This window comes from Littorina saxatilis, linkage group LG13, assembly GCF_037325665.1.
Source record: "Littorina saxatilis isolate snail1 linkage group LG13, US_GU_Lsax_2.0, whole genome shotgun sequence".
In the NCBI taxonomy this organism is placed as follows: domain Eukaryota; kingdom Metazoa; phylum Mollusca; class Gastropoda; order Littorinimorpha; family Littorinidae; genus Littorina; species Littorina saxatilis.
This window is the reverse complement of record NC_090257.1, coordinates 39,469,654-39,485,260: the sequence shown is the minus strand read 5'-3', so window position 1 is coordinate 39,485,260 and position 15,607 is coordinate 39,469,654. Positions and strand designations below refer to the sequence as shown.

At 40.5% G+C, this 15,607-nt stretch overlaps 1 long non-coding RNA gene across 1 annotated transcript; it reads left to right on the top strand.

The window, feature by feature from the left end:
• Window positions 1–808: 808 nt before the first annotated feature.
• Window positions 809–10,072, top strand: LOC138945703 (uncharacterized). Its single transcript, XR_011449091.1, has 6 exons — window positions 809–959; window positions 1,507–1,609; window positions 5,957–6,080; window positions 6,896–7,007; window positions 8,117–8,230; window positions 8,760–10,072. It is a non-coding gene; the product is annotated as an uncharacterized lncRNA (long non-coding RNA).
• The last annotated feature ends 5,535 nt before the right edge of the window (window positions 10,073–15,607 follow it).

Below are 15,607 nucleotides of genomic sequence, written 5' to 3'. Positions count from 1 at the left end.
ACTAAACTACTGGACCGATCTTTATGAAATTTGACATGAGAGTTCCTGGGTATGAAATCCCCGAACGTTTTTTTCATTTTTTTGATAAATGTCTTTGATGACGTCATATCCGGCTTTTCGTGAAAGTTGAGGCGGCACTGTCACGCCCTCATTTTTCAACCAAATTGGTTGAAATTTGGTCAAGTAATCTTCGACGAAGCCCGGACTTCGGTATTGCATTTCAGCTTGGTGGCTTAAAAATGAATTAATGACTTTGGTCATTAAAAATCTGAAAATTGTAAAAAAAAATAAAAATTTATAAAACGATCCAAATTTACGTTTATCTTATTCTCCATCATTTGCTGATTCCAAAAACATATAAATATGTTATATTCGGATTAAAAACAAGCTCTGAAAATTAAATATATAAAAATTATTATCAAAATTAAATTGTCCAAATCAATTTAAAAACACTTTCATCTTATTCCTTGTCGGTTCCTGATTCCAAAAACATATAGATATGATATGTTTGGATTAAAAACACGCTCAGAAAGTTAAAACAAAGAGAGGTACAGAACAGCGTGCTATCCTTCTTAGCGCAACTACTACCCCGCTCTTCTTGTCAATTTCACTGCCTATGCCGTGAGCGGTGGACTACGAGTATACGGTCTTGCTGCGTTGCATTGCGTTCAGTTTCATTCTGTGAGTTCGACAGCTACTTGACTAAATATTGTATTTTCGCCTTACGCGACTTGTTTCATTTTTTTTGCATCAAGCTGAACCAAGCGACCCTAATGTAATCATAGCAGAAGACATGTGATCGAAAATGTGTCATGTGACTTAGCAGTCTGTCAAGAAAAGAAGCGTTCGTTGCGATTCGTAATGGCGACATTCGAGCGAAGTTCCTGTTCCTATTGAGCAGTTTTTCTTCTTTCATAATAATGGCTTTACTGGTTACAAGAGAGCACCGAGTCATTGCAGTATGTATATATATCTTGATCAAGTTGATGTCTTTTGTGCAGTACGCTTTATTTAGTTGTTGCTGGTCTGCGTTTGTGTTTTCCACAGGCACATGATCATCTTGATCTTGTGTCAGTTTGCATGCGCAGCCCGCTAAACACACCGCAAACCCCCCCTCCCTGTACGTTGGTCCAAGCGAAGTTCAGTTGTATGATTTACTCTTTGATTTGATTTGTTCTGCTGCATTAGCATTGCTTCGACAACGTAACCGTTCGCAGCTGTTGTTGTTTGTTGTTGCTGCTGTGTATGCAGATATGCAGCCTGGCTGTTGGAACTGTTTTTTCTCAAAGGTGTTTTGGCAGTTTTTCTTTAGGAATTCGTTTTTGTTAAGTTTGTTGTATACGTACAGATTTCTAACTGTGTGCAGTTTTGATTAACAGTTATATTTGATATAATTACTACTTTAAAACACTCTTTTAGTTTAGATTTTTAATCTTTATTCTATTGTAGAAAGAGACTGAGGAGGAGGAAGAAGATCATTACCTTAGTTTGATTGTTATTTTGCAGGTTGTGAAACTGCAAAACAAGTAGGAATGATTGGGAGACTTCCAAGGGTGTAAAGCAAATGTCATGGAACAATTTGCACTCTTCTGTTTGACAGTGAACATGTGTGAGTATTTCAGTTTTCACTCTCTTGTAAATCACTTGAGAGACCAATATAATATTTTACACGGGAAAGGATAATCCTTCCAGGAAATATACCAACCTCAACGACCTGGCTGCTCTTTCTATGTGTAAAATGTTTAAAAAAAATATGAGATAATTTTGCATTCTGACACAGGTGTAACAAAAACCAATTGTGCACAGAAAGGAGCCTGGTTCAATTACAGCAGCACATACGTACAATTGTAGGATGCAGTATAACTTCTTCTTCTGCGTTCGTGGGCTGAAACTCCCATGTACACTCGTGTTTTTTGCACGAGTGGAATTTTACGTGTATGACCGTTTTTACCCCGCCATTAAGGCAGTCATACGCCGCTTTCGGAGGAAGCATGCTGGATATTTTCGTGTTTCTATAACCCACCGAACTCTGACATGGATTACAGGATCTTTTCCGTGCGCACTTGGTCTTGTGCTTGCGTGTACACACGAAGGGGGATAAGCCACTAGCAGGTCTGCACATAAGTTTACCTGGGAGATCGGAAAAATCTCCACACTTAACCCACCAGGCGGCCGCGACCGGGATTCGAACCCTCGACCTTCCGATTAAGAGGCCGACATCTTACCACCACGCCACAGCGCCCGTCAGTATAACAATTATCATGTAACAGGTTCAGCAGATGTTTTGTGATTTACGAGAGTGTTTAAAGAAAGGGAAGGACAGTCGATCTTCAACAAGTTTGAACTACATTTGGCCTACGATTTGATCTGCGATCAGCTCCTGATTGGATCGCGGGAATAAATCTCACGATTGAATCGCCCGTGTGACACCAACTTAAGTTTTCTTGCAGATCTGTGGTTTGTAATTCATGTAGTGAAATCAACTAGTGTCAGTGCAGGGATGTTGCTACAAATTCATACCAAAAGGACAAATGTCCTAGATATATATTCAGCATCAATAGGACATTTGACCGCTTTCAGAAATTTCAATAGGACGTCAGGATTTTTTCATTTTCAAGAATGACACTCGCCGTGTTTCCCCCTGTTTTTGACCCTAATGTAGCACAGGATGCCGTTGAATAGTCAAATGTGTTCAGCTTTTGTTGAACTTTGGCAGGCTTTAGATTTTTGTTGGTGGCATAACTCAGTGCGCTTCGTCAAAATGTCTCGAACTGAAAGCAAAAGCAGAAGCAAGACTTAGTCAGTTGGAGTTGTCTCCCATACTCCTAACTTTAATGTGCTGCAGACGGGTGTCACCCAAACGCAAGATCCGCACTGCACAACTTCAGTGCACCTGTATGCGAGAGTGCTTGGTCGCTTTGGTCGCTTTTTGAAAATGTGTATCTTGAAAGGAACATTAACGAATATCGCGCTGTCCGAAGGAATTGATTTCTTATCGGACAATGCCAGCGCTTAGTTCAAAACCGTAGGACATCTGACCGCCATGCGGCTATGTGAATCAGACATTTGAGCCTCTAAATCGGTCTATGTCCGATGTCCGACGCCTAACGACATCCCTGCAGTGGAAGATTTGTCCAGTCTTTTCAGCCAATGAAGCACCATACATTTTATGCCGACAGAAGTCTTTTTGGGACAACATGATGATTGACTTCATTTATGTGCCAAAAGGCAAAGATATCGACAAGAATGAATGCTTTTGACATTAAATGAAACATTTATAGACAGTTTCCAACTCACCAGAGCTGCCAAAGAGCCTTCACTTGTGCAAAATGATGATTGTAATCAGACGGGTATCAGAAACAATCTCTTGGTAACCTGCACATCTCCCTCCATGGCGACGTGACAGCGCGCATTTGTTTGTTTATCGCGTAACAACACAGTTCAACTTTGTGTATAAAATATCATCAATGTGTGGCGTGTAATCTCCGAATCAGTGCGTTCCCAGGGTAATTCAGTGTGAGTGGAGGTAGCCTGCGCATCATGTGTGACGGCATGAACAAATTTGATAGCAATATTTTATACGGGAAGTAAATTTAATTGATTCTGGCTCAGTCTTATAGATTTTGAATGCAGTGTTTTGGTCGTGTATATGCTTTTCTACTTTGAAGCTCATTTGGAGCGTTACGCTGATCAAAGTTAGGTACTCAAAGTGTGACATCAGTCCTATGCAGGTTATGCCTTGAAACACACTCGCATTTCACAAAGACACTAATAAATGGCAACATTTCTGTTTTATTAGATAATATTTAAACAATAAGAACATAGATACGATTGTTATTAACAACATAAAACGTGAGGTAAGTCGGCAAAGACACTCCTAGTGTTCTTTTCCATTTTGGGTCGCCACATTTGCTACCATTTTCACAATAAATTTTAATATTACCATATGAGTTGTTCTTTGCTACTGGTCACAAGTGGGGGTCAGCTCACACGGACACATTTTTCAATACATTCTAGGGGAGAAACTGGTCACAAAGCACCCAGTACATGACAGAGAGATAGGAGAATCGGCACAATCAAGAAAATACCAAATTCATTCAATAAATATGGAAATATTAAGATTTACTGTGAAAATGCTAGCAAAAATGGCGTCCAAAAACGGGAACGCACACTTGGTGCGTCTTTGAAGACTTACCTCCCGTTCTGTGTTGTTGATAATAGTCGTGTTTGTGCTGTTTTTGTTTAAATAGTATCTTATAAAACGGATGCAGTCCTAGAAATGTTGCAAATTATTGTTGTCTTTGTGAAATGCGAGAGTGTTCTGAGGCGTAATCTGCATACGGCTGATGTCCCACATAGGGTACCCCACTTCGATCAGCGTTTCACTCCAAATGTGCTTCATAGTAGAAAAGCAGATACACTTCCAAAACACTGCATAACAGATCTACAAGACTGAACCAGAATCATTGAAATTTACTTCCTGTATAAAATATTGCAATTAAATTTGCTCACGCGGTCCCACATGCAATGCAGGTTACCTTCGCCTTCGATTCAAAGTAACTCCACGCTAACTGAATTACCATCGAAACGCGGATAATGAACTGATTCGGAGATTACACGCCACACATTTATGATATTTTACACACAATTTTCAACTGTGTTGTTTCACGATAAACAGCCATAAACAAACAAATGTGGCGCCGTCACGTCGCTTCCGAAGGAGAAACGCAGCTGGTTACCAAGAGATTGTTTCCGATACATGTACCTGTCGGATTAAAATCATTGTTTTTCACGAATGAAGGCTCTTTGGCATATCTGGTGAGTTGGAAACTGTCTATGAATGTTTCATTTAATGTCAAATGCGTACATTCTTGTCGATATTGTTACCTTTGGGCTCATAAATGAAGTCAATGGTCGTGTTTTCAAAAGTGACTTTTGTCAGCATAGAACTTACTGTGCTTTGATCATTGACTGAGAAGAATCTTCCGATGACACTAGTTCATTTCACTACGCGACTGCAGATCTGCAAGGAAACTTATGGCAGGGGAAATAAGCTTAACTGAAGACGAATAAGCGGAGTAACTGTTCTTCAACGGATTGCTCTCACTGATCTAAATATTTAGATCTTGTCGTCTGCTAGTAAGTAGTCTTCGGTCGTCTGAAAGTCACATCTATTTCGACTGTGTGCATCGATCCGTGTAGTGAAATGTTGATCTGTCATGATTTGGCAACATAACTTCGCTACATGTGCTTCGAGTGTATCTCCCCGTTAACCATTTGAAAACGTCTTTTAACAAGACCATGTTTCGACAGCCCAGACGGGGAGGATCCTCGATAGCTCACAGGGTATATAATGTTTTCCGCTGTTTTTTTAAAGAATCCTTTCAAATTTACTATTCCAAAAGTAGATCTACCTTATGACACGACTCGAGTGGCAAAGAACATTCTCTGCAATTCCTGTCTCAGTCCGTGCAGCCGTTTCGGGTCCTATCGTCATCATACAAACATACACACAGACACACAAGAACCAGCTTTAAAAGTTAGATTATTTAAGAACCATGTGAACCAGTGATTTTTTCTTATGTACATCAGATACTTCTGCTTCTGCAGTATTTCTGCTTTCTGAAAAGCTATATTTCAAAAACAAAACTAAAGATTTGAATTTTGACCACTTTTCCCCCTTTCTGTCAGTAGTACTGAAGAACAACTCGCATGTATTGAATGATCGTAGTATTTTCTTTGATTGTGGTGATTTTACTATCTCTCTTTTATGTACTGGGTGCTTTGTGACCAGTTTCTCCCCTGGACTGTATTGAAATATGTGCATGTTTGTGTGAGCAGCATGACCCCCACTTGTCACCAGTAGCAAAGAACAACCTCATTATTATGCAATAGCAGATATTTTGTACAAATATTTGCTCTTCTTTTTAATAGATTTACTTTAAATATTTTTCAGAGTTCTAAATGGTTGGCTACACTGTAGCAGTGACTGTTGGGTGAAGGATCAACTTCAGCTCATTTTCTGACCTCATGGATGATCAACATGTATGCAGATTCTGCTGATCGCCTGAGCTTCCTGGGTGTGTACATATTTGTATCTATATTATTAAAAGGCCCACTTTGATCGCCTGAAAGTTTGTATGACACATGCAGTTCCTATACCCTCCAAGGATTGTTTAAACTAGAACGCAATACTAACTCTGGTTTAAGTTTAAGTTTAAGCCATGAAGCTCAAACTGCTTTCTTTCGCTTATGCCTCTTTGCTGATTTGTTTGCATTTTGGCATAAATTTAGACACATTTACGGCAAATCAGTAAGCTAAAATCCAGAAGAATCTGTCAAGAATCGCCTTAGCGAAAAGCATGCAAGTGCTTTACATAGGGCCACATTCAGAGACTGTAGAGTACACAGAGACCATTCATACTTCTTTGCGCCAAGGTAGGACTGGCTATGGTTTTATCACGGCTTTGTCAACATACTGTCATTTCTGTCCGGCCAACAGTGCTGCAAAGATTCATTGGATTGAAAAATGTGTCCGTTATCGTTTGTGAAATTTTTTTTTTTAATTAAAAGACCTGGAAAAAAGCCCCAGAACAGATTATATAATAATTGATTTTAAATTTTCGTTTTAAATCAGTGTCTTTTCACAAACTAGCCTTTGTTATTTTGAATGCATAGTTCAGTCTTAGAGTGAGAGAATGTGTGAGGCATAAATTGCTTTTGACAACAACAAAAGTTCCCGTTGAATCGAGAAGCTCCCCCAAAATCATTTTTATTACACATGCCTATTATAAGCCAGCATAGTGCAAGCAGATTTATTTGTGCATGTGCTTGTATGTACAAAGACAGATCATTTGTACAAGTGTTGGCTCTTCATTTTTAATTATTTTTTCAGGATCCTTAGTTGGGGGTTCCACGGTATCTGTGACTTTTGGGCAACATATCGAGTTCTGGTGGTTTTTTGACCTAATGGATCAACATGTGTGCAGACCTGCTGAGTACTTGAGGTAAATTGGTGCAATTAGATATATTGTTCTGCCTACCTGAGAGATACCACCCATGTGATAAATGAACCATCTCTTCACAGGCGTGTCTATCATGTAAATGAGGTTGGTTTAAACAACATGCCTGACAGGGATGTCATTTTCCACTGCTTATGCAAAATCTCCGAGACAAACTTCATTCTCATGGCAAGCCCAAAAGTGTTGCAAGAATGACTTAGCATCTGTGACTTTGTAATCATGAGCAGTGGAATATGAGGTCCCTGCCAGACTAGCTTGACATGACCTCAATGATATTCCCACATGTGGGTGTATGGTTTGGTTATTACATGGGTTATCTCTCCGGTACATAGGATGAAAACAGAATACTACATGGCTTGCTGTGTGGCACCAGATTTACACTTATTGCTTTTCAAATGTTGAAATATTCACTTTTACTTTTGTAAACCTGGTAACACACAGTAGGCCATGTAGTGTTCTCTATTTGTATCATTGAAACGCTTCTGTCCGTCAATCACACTTTAAATTGCCTTACATTTTGGATGACATATATGCCACCCCTTTGGTATTCCTCTAATAGTTTTAGCTAAATAGAAAACTTAGTTTCAGCTAATCGCTATGGAGTATTCTTTCTTTCTTTATTTGGTGTTTAACGTCGTTTTCAACCATTCAAGGTTATATCGCGACGGGGAAAGGGGGGAGATGGGATAGGGGAAAGGGGGGAGATGGGATAGAGCCACTTGTTAATTGTTTCTTGTTCACAAAAGCACTAATCAAAAAATTGCTCCAGGGGCCGGCTTGCAACGTAGTACAATATTATGACCTTACTGGGAGATTGCAAGTTTCCAGTACAAAGGACTTAACATTTCTTAAAAACTGCTTGACTAAAATCTTTACAAACATGGACTATATTCTTTACAAGAAACACTTAACAAGGGTAAAAGGAGAAACAGAACCGTTAGTCGCCTCTTACAACATGCTGGCAAGCATCGGGTAAATTGTTTCTCGTCCCAACCAATATGGGACTCCCCCTAACCCGCGGGGGGTGCTATGGAGTATGCAAACACTTGAATTATATGCGATGAAACACTCAAGCTGCTTTCTCTTGCTTATAGCTGAGAGCAGCACTGCAGCAGTGACTGTCGGGTGGAGGATCCAGTTCTGCCTGTTTCCGACATAATGGATCAACGTACATGAGTGCAGACCTGCTGAGCACCTTATCTTCTTGGGTGTGTATAGATGTATATACATTTATTGTATTAATAAATTGTCACACACACACACAGATATACTGATAAACACATTCACGCCTGCACACATGCAAGCACAAACACACGCACCAGCACGTTTCAAACGCCCACCACCACCACCGTCTCAGTCGGTGCAGCTGTTTCGGAGCCCTTAGTTTTATAAGTTAGATATGCACTGAAAGCCACAGCACTTTTAAGTTAGCTTTCATTATCATTCTCTTAACTCATTGTCTCCCAGGTACGGATATATCCGTACCCACTCATATGGCTCAATCTGACCTGGTACAGATATATTTGTACACACAGTCACTGCCTGTAATGTCGATCTAACGCCTGCATTCCAGCACAGTTCCTACACAGTTACCACAATTCTGAGTGACCTGCTGCAGCACAGCTGGTCTCGGCTAAAGATAACTTGGTCAACATAGGTGGGGTAGAAAGTGTTAAAGTATCGCCCTATTTGCTTCAGTTAGCATGCTTTCTCATAGTCATACTGCTGTCATTGCAGGTTCCATTCCATGCTCTGGTGTGGGTGTCATATGCAAGAGAGCCTCCTGTTGACTTCCCGGCAGATATGTGCATGGTGAAGGACCTTGATACCACTTACAGACGTCAAAGCAGATACCATTAGAGAACAACCAGAACTGTTCAGCGGGTGCCATCGGCGAACATGAATACAAGTTACAGAACAGGAAAGCATATGTCACTGGCTAAGGGAACCGGACATCAGCTACTATAAACTTAATCAGATGCCTGTAGCAAATAATCTGGACACCAATCACAAATCAAACAGATGTGGAGGACAGAGAACATTGTATTTGATTATTGCCATATATGATTGTAACCCTGTTTGGAAAAAAGGGACATAAGCCACACTATATACTTTCTGGTTGCATGCTGAATACTCTCCATTGAACATTCAGTGAGTTTTGACTCACCTGGGCCAGAATGTATGTGTCGAGGATAGAGAACTGATAAGTCTCTTATCCCGGGGTTAGTTCAAAAACAACATGGCGGCAGTCGCACTTCAAGTGCAAAGAAACCGTGTTTTCACACACAGGAATAACCTGTTTGATGTATATGAACTGTTAAAAACTTTTCGGTTTTGCCGCGCTGATTTGTGTGACCACTGCCGGTGTTAAAAACGAATTTGAACTTCAAGTCGAAATGGCGATCCACCCAGCCCCTCCCTTTCCCTCCAACTTACTTCACTTGAATCCTAGAACAAATGTCCTTGTTGGACCGCATTTTGCCTTACCTAATGTGAATTTGCACAAGAAAACAACAACGCGAAGAAAACAATGGCACGAGAACAAGACCGGAACCCAGTTCAAAAAAACATTTCGTCACGCTTTTCATGACGTCAACATTGATCATTTAGAACAGAGCGACGTCACCTTTCGAACGCGGATTCCTGAATTTAGAACAACCTTGACATTCTATCATGCGCAGAGATTCGGAAATCCCCATGCCAAAAATAGATTGAGGGGAATGCTTGGGTTAGTTATCTTTTCTGTAGTCTCGACTCATGCATTGCGCTAAAGTATCGATGATATCCTGGGGATAGATAGACCGAGCTAAGCTTTTATCCCGGGTTAAGATAGACCTGGACACATACATTCCGGCCCTGGTGACTAATCAGGCTGACTTACAATGGGTAGACAGAATTGAACATTGTTGTTTGCTTGGATGGTTTTCAAGGTAGAATTTACAAAGTTAACACACTGCTATGGTTTGATCAATTTCAAACATGACCACATGTGGCATTTTTTCAAAACCACATTTTTGACAAATATCGAGGATGTGTTGCAAAAGCATGTGTTCATAGATCTTTGATACTTCACAGGCTATTGAAGTTGGATGACCTCTAGATGTGACCCATGTCAAGTTGACCCTCATAAACTTTTAAGTTCACAGAGGGGTTGAGTTCTTTAAAAAAAAAAAAAATAACAGAGAAATAGTATTATTTTCAATGTGTTTGAAGCAAGATCTTTGTAACTAAATAACTTTTTCTATGTAAAGTCACACACATACAGGGTTGGATGACATCAAGTCAGCTTGATATATTGCATTAATCAATTTCAAGGTCAGATTGGGGTAGAGTTCTGGTCAATAATAGTGACAATTATTGTCTCACTTGATTGTTCAGAGTTAGGTTCTTGTCACGTCCAGATGCAGGTTACAGGTTTTTTTCATGTACTGATGTTATCATGTAGGCATGGTCACTTTCAAAGCTAATCATAGAAATTAACTTGGCTGAAGGGGAGATAATTTTGATAAAATATGTGTTGTGCTAAAGATGAATTCCCACAAAGAAGAGTGCTATAATAATTAAATCTCTTTTGTGCATTTTATTGTTACTTGTTCTGGTTAACAGGGTTATAACAAAATTGAATTAAAACTGTCTCTGCTTTGGGACATTTACCAAAAATCAACAGCTTGGTAACTCACTGTGCAAGATAGACACCTTTTTTAAAATTATTATTTAATTGACAAATTGTGTCTTTTACATGTGAGTGGATATTTAGAAATGTTGTTACATAATTTTGATTATTAATGCTCGGCCGAAAAATTAAAATAAACATGTGATGAACCTTTACTTTCTTGCCAAATGTGACAGAGTGACTGCAGCCACTGGCCTGATCATGCACGCACACATTCAATTCACACAAAACAATTGATTCAGCAAAAATTAGGGTCACAAGTACGTCCCGTTAAATTTGGAAGGTTATGGTACTTTTACAAGAAAGTACTGCAGTATACTATAGTAAACTATAGTAAAAGTACTATAGTACAAATTTTACAGCTACGAAAATACCACGCTGTACTATAGTAAACTATAGTAAAAGTACTATAGTACAAATGTACCGCGGCGAAAATACCACGCTGTACTGTAGTAAACTATAGTAAAAGTACTATAGTACAATTGTACTGCTACGAAAATACCACGCTGTACTGCAGTTTACTATAGTAAACTGCAGTAAACTGTGGTACATGTACTGTAGTAAACTATAGTTTACTATAGTAAACTATAGTACAGTGTGGTACAAAAGCGTGCAAAATCCTATAGTACATTTAATTGTACTACAGTTTACTATAGTATACTATAGTACATTTACCACAAAGTACTATAGTACACAGTAATGTACTATACTATAGTACTATTTGTACTATAGTATACTATAGTACTTGTACTATAGTAAACTGTAGTTTACCATAGTACAATTCAATGTACCATAGTACTTGTACTATAGTAAACTATAGTATACTGTAGTACAATTCAATGTACCATAGTACTTTTACTGCAGTAAACTATAGTATTTCATAGTACTTTTACTATAGTATACTATAGTACAAAGTGTGGTACTTTTTTACTTGGGAGGGCACACCATCTGTCAGTACAACGATCTCAGAGGCAGAGGCATACATATATATGACATACACACGCCGTAGACGGTGGCACGCCTAGTTTTTTCCACCGCAGGAACAACACCCCATTCGTTCCCCCGCACGCGGAAGCAAAATTGTTATCTCGCAAAGGAATTGCACTGTGAAGGTACGTTGTGGCAAATCACATTATCAAGTATAGATATTCTGAAGCAGAATTGCCTAGGCTATATGTATAATATGTAACTTATGTCTTGTTGTGTACTCGTGAACAGTGGCGTTCGATTTTCTGCCGAAGTCCGTGAAAATTATACAGAGAGGTCTCAATTTCGTACAAATTAACCTAGAACTACCATTTAAAGCACTATTTTAATACTCACAGTTTAATCTTCGATACCTTGCAGCCTTGTATGCGCGTTTTTGGGCACCAGCATCGTGGATAAGCTGCTCTAATCTAGCGTTATTTTGTGGTACTCGATTCTCAGTGGGTAAGGTCCCCCGCAGACACCAGATAAGGTCCCCCGCATTTTTGCCGGAGTGCTTACTACGCCCCCCCGCACATGCGCGCTGAAAAAGCACATCATGCACAGCAAAACTGACCCGTTTGAAGCGTTTTTATTTGACAGATGGAGACCAGCGACCACGCGCTATCTGCCGGGGAGGTGTCTGGGGAAGTAATCGACAGCTACCTAGACATCAGTAGTGAGGTGACTATAGGTGAGACAGTCCCTTTACAGACTTCTACACCGAAGAAGGTTGGTCTCCTCCATGTGTGTGACGAATGCGGATCAGCATACAAACACAAGCGAACATTGGACAATCACAAACGTGAGAAACATGGCAACGAATCTCGTTTTGTATGCATAGTTTGTGACAAGAGGTTTGGTCGACAGGTAGATTACCAGTCTCATATGAACAAGCATGCAGGCACCAAACCTTTCCAGTGTGGTGTTTGCAAAAAATCGTACGCACACAAACGCAGTCTGGACAAGCATATATGTCTGGGTGAAAAGCCGGAGTTTTAGTGCCAAACCTGTCAAAAGTCGTTCATGAGAAGAAAGTATCTTCGTGACCACCAAATCACCCACTCTATTGGCTACGCTTATTTATGCAATGCGTGCATGAAACGGTATAAGCATCGCTCTGGTCTTGCCAGGCATAGGCGTCGGGCTCAACAAGATGGAAACTGCATATTTAACATCGCTGTAACACATATAGGCTACTATAATGCCTACATTCACACACTTGCAGAGGAACAACTTCTTTTAATTTCCATAACATTCAAGAATAAGTATGCTCGACAGTTTTATATGACACGCAGTTAATCAGGTTTGTTTTGTTTATGACCACAAAAAAAGAAAAAAGAGACAGAGAGTTGATCAATCAATCAATGAGTCTTATATCGCGCATATTCCGTGGGTACAGTTCTAGGCGCTCTGCAGTGATGCCGTGTGAGATGAAATTTTATACGGCCAGTAGATTGCAGCCATTTCGGCGCATATTTACCTTTCACGGCCTATTATTCCAAGTCACACGGGTATAGGTAGACAATTATTAACTGTGCCTAAGCAATTTTGCCAGGAAAGACCCTTTTGTCAATCGTGGGATCTTTAACGTGCACACCCAATGTAGTGTACACGGGGGGGGGGGGGGGGGGGGGGGGGGGGGAGGTTCGGACACCGAAGAGAGTCTGCACACAAAGTTGACTCTGTGAAATAAATTTCCGCCGAACCAGGGATCGAACTCACGCTGACAGCGGCCAACTGAATACAAATCCAGCGCGCTACCAATTGAGCTATATCCCCGCTGAGTTGTGGGAAGTTGAGTGCTTTTTGTTTTTGTTTTATAATTCTGCTTTGTTAAAAAGCACAATCCTTCAAGTACAAACGATTCTCCTCATCATATGAAGTCTTGCATGCCTGTCAGAGTATATCTCTGGACTCAAAGCAAAAAGTAACAACCTCACAGCTTCCTGTGTAAAGTGGACATATTTATGTGCAATTCTTTCACACACACACACACACATGCACGCACGCACACACACACACATACACGCACGCACGCGCGCACACACACACACACACACACACACACACACACACACACACACGCACACGCACACACACTAAAACAATGGTTAATCGGTAACTTATTGCTCGTGCCAAATGTTGGAGTACATCTGAAGATGTCAGAGTCTAATCACATCCATAATTAGTGGATTTACACAAAAATTATAGCTGTATGTCATTTTTTCTGATAAACATAACGGCGGGGGATCTTACCCTAGTGTTGCGGTGGGGCGTAGTAGGCAAATCGACCAAGCTGCGGGGGATCTTACCCCGTCAAATTTCACTGTTGATCTTTGAACCGATCGTGAGTCTAAACTAAGGTAAGCTTAAACTTAAAAATGAAGAGCAGTATCTACAAGTAGTTTGACTTTGACCAGCAAAAAGATTTAAGCCCTTCTGTTGACCGTGCTTTGTGTTATTTCAACATTTTTAACGTGGGAGACAGTATTTCTGACTTGTCTTGATGACATTTCTTCTCTTATGTAGTACACGAGAGTGTAAATGGTAAGACAACTAGCTGATCCAATGCAAAATAAAGTACAGAACAGTATGATATAAACTTCAATACTAGAAAGTCTGGTTATCTACTATTTTAAGGCATTGATTTGGAGACACCTACCATGTTGTTCGTCTTGCGGGGGAACGAATTGGGTGTTGTTCCTGCGGTGGAAAAAACTAGGCGTGCCACCGTCTACGGCGTGATACAGGGCCTCACATCCACGTCGGACATCGGACATATGAGGATATTTTTTTCAAATGTCCTATACATTTTTCATGCAGGAGGACAAATGTCCTATTGTTTTTGTCACAAAGTGGTCAATATCCGATTATTCTATCATTTGATCCAGACATCGTCAGTACTTCTCAATTTACAGTAGTTTGAATGCTATTTTATCGATGTATTGCGAAGCAATGTGCAGCAGACGAAATTAGACACTTTGTGCCTATAGTACCAAAGAGTTTCCAAGGCTCGCAACTCGGAATGCTCGACGCCAGTTGAGAGTTGCCTCCCTTCGCGCTTTCCCCGAAAATAACAAACATGCCACCAAAACGAAAACTGATCCCAGAAAAGGGACAGAAGAAATTACACTTCAAGTCCCTTTCCTCATCATCTGTCAGTAGCACGGAAACTGAGCTTCCTCCAGCCCCAGAGCAGTTAGAGCCCGATCGCCCAGGTGAGAATGTCGATCGCGATAGTCAAACATCGGAGCCGAAGAAAGACACTACCCCCTCCCTCACCCCCACGCGTAACTTCGTCTCAAGCTGGGCGACATCATTTCCGTGTGTGTCGCATGACCCAGAGAGGAAACTTATGTTTTGCACCTCATGTCAGCACACAGGGAAGTCCAACACTTTTACCGTTGGCTGTTCGAACTTAAGCAAATCGGCCCTTACCGATCATCAAGAAACCAAAGACCATGCTGTTAGTGTGCAAGTGCCATCTCTCCAGAGAGACAAGGAGATAGTTGAAACCCGACAGCTGACAAAACAAGAAAAGGGGGCAGCTGTGGCAGTCAAAGCTGCTCACTTTTTTCCAAGCAAAGTATTTTTGTTCTTTTACCCTCGTGCCAAGAAACTAGTCAAGTTTAATTATATTTACGTTTTGTTACGGGAAAAAAATGTCCTATTGATTTGTTTTTGTTCAGGACAAATGTCCTATCACTTTTACATTGGCCAGGACATTTGTCCTATGCTACCTCTCATGGATGTGAGGCCCTGGACATATATATTTTCTCCCAAAACTAGTATCGTGTGGCTTGGCTGGAACTGAAGGGGCGGGGAGGGCTAGAAGGAATGGAGCATTGGACATTTCTGAAGAGAAAATGGTATCACATGGGATGCTCTCTTTCTCTTTCTCTCTCTCTCTCTCTCCTCCCGGATGTTTTTTTCATTTTTTCGA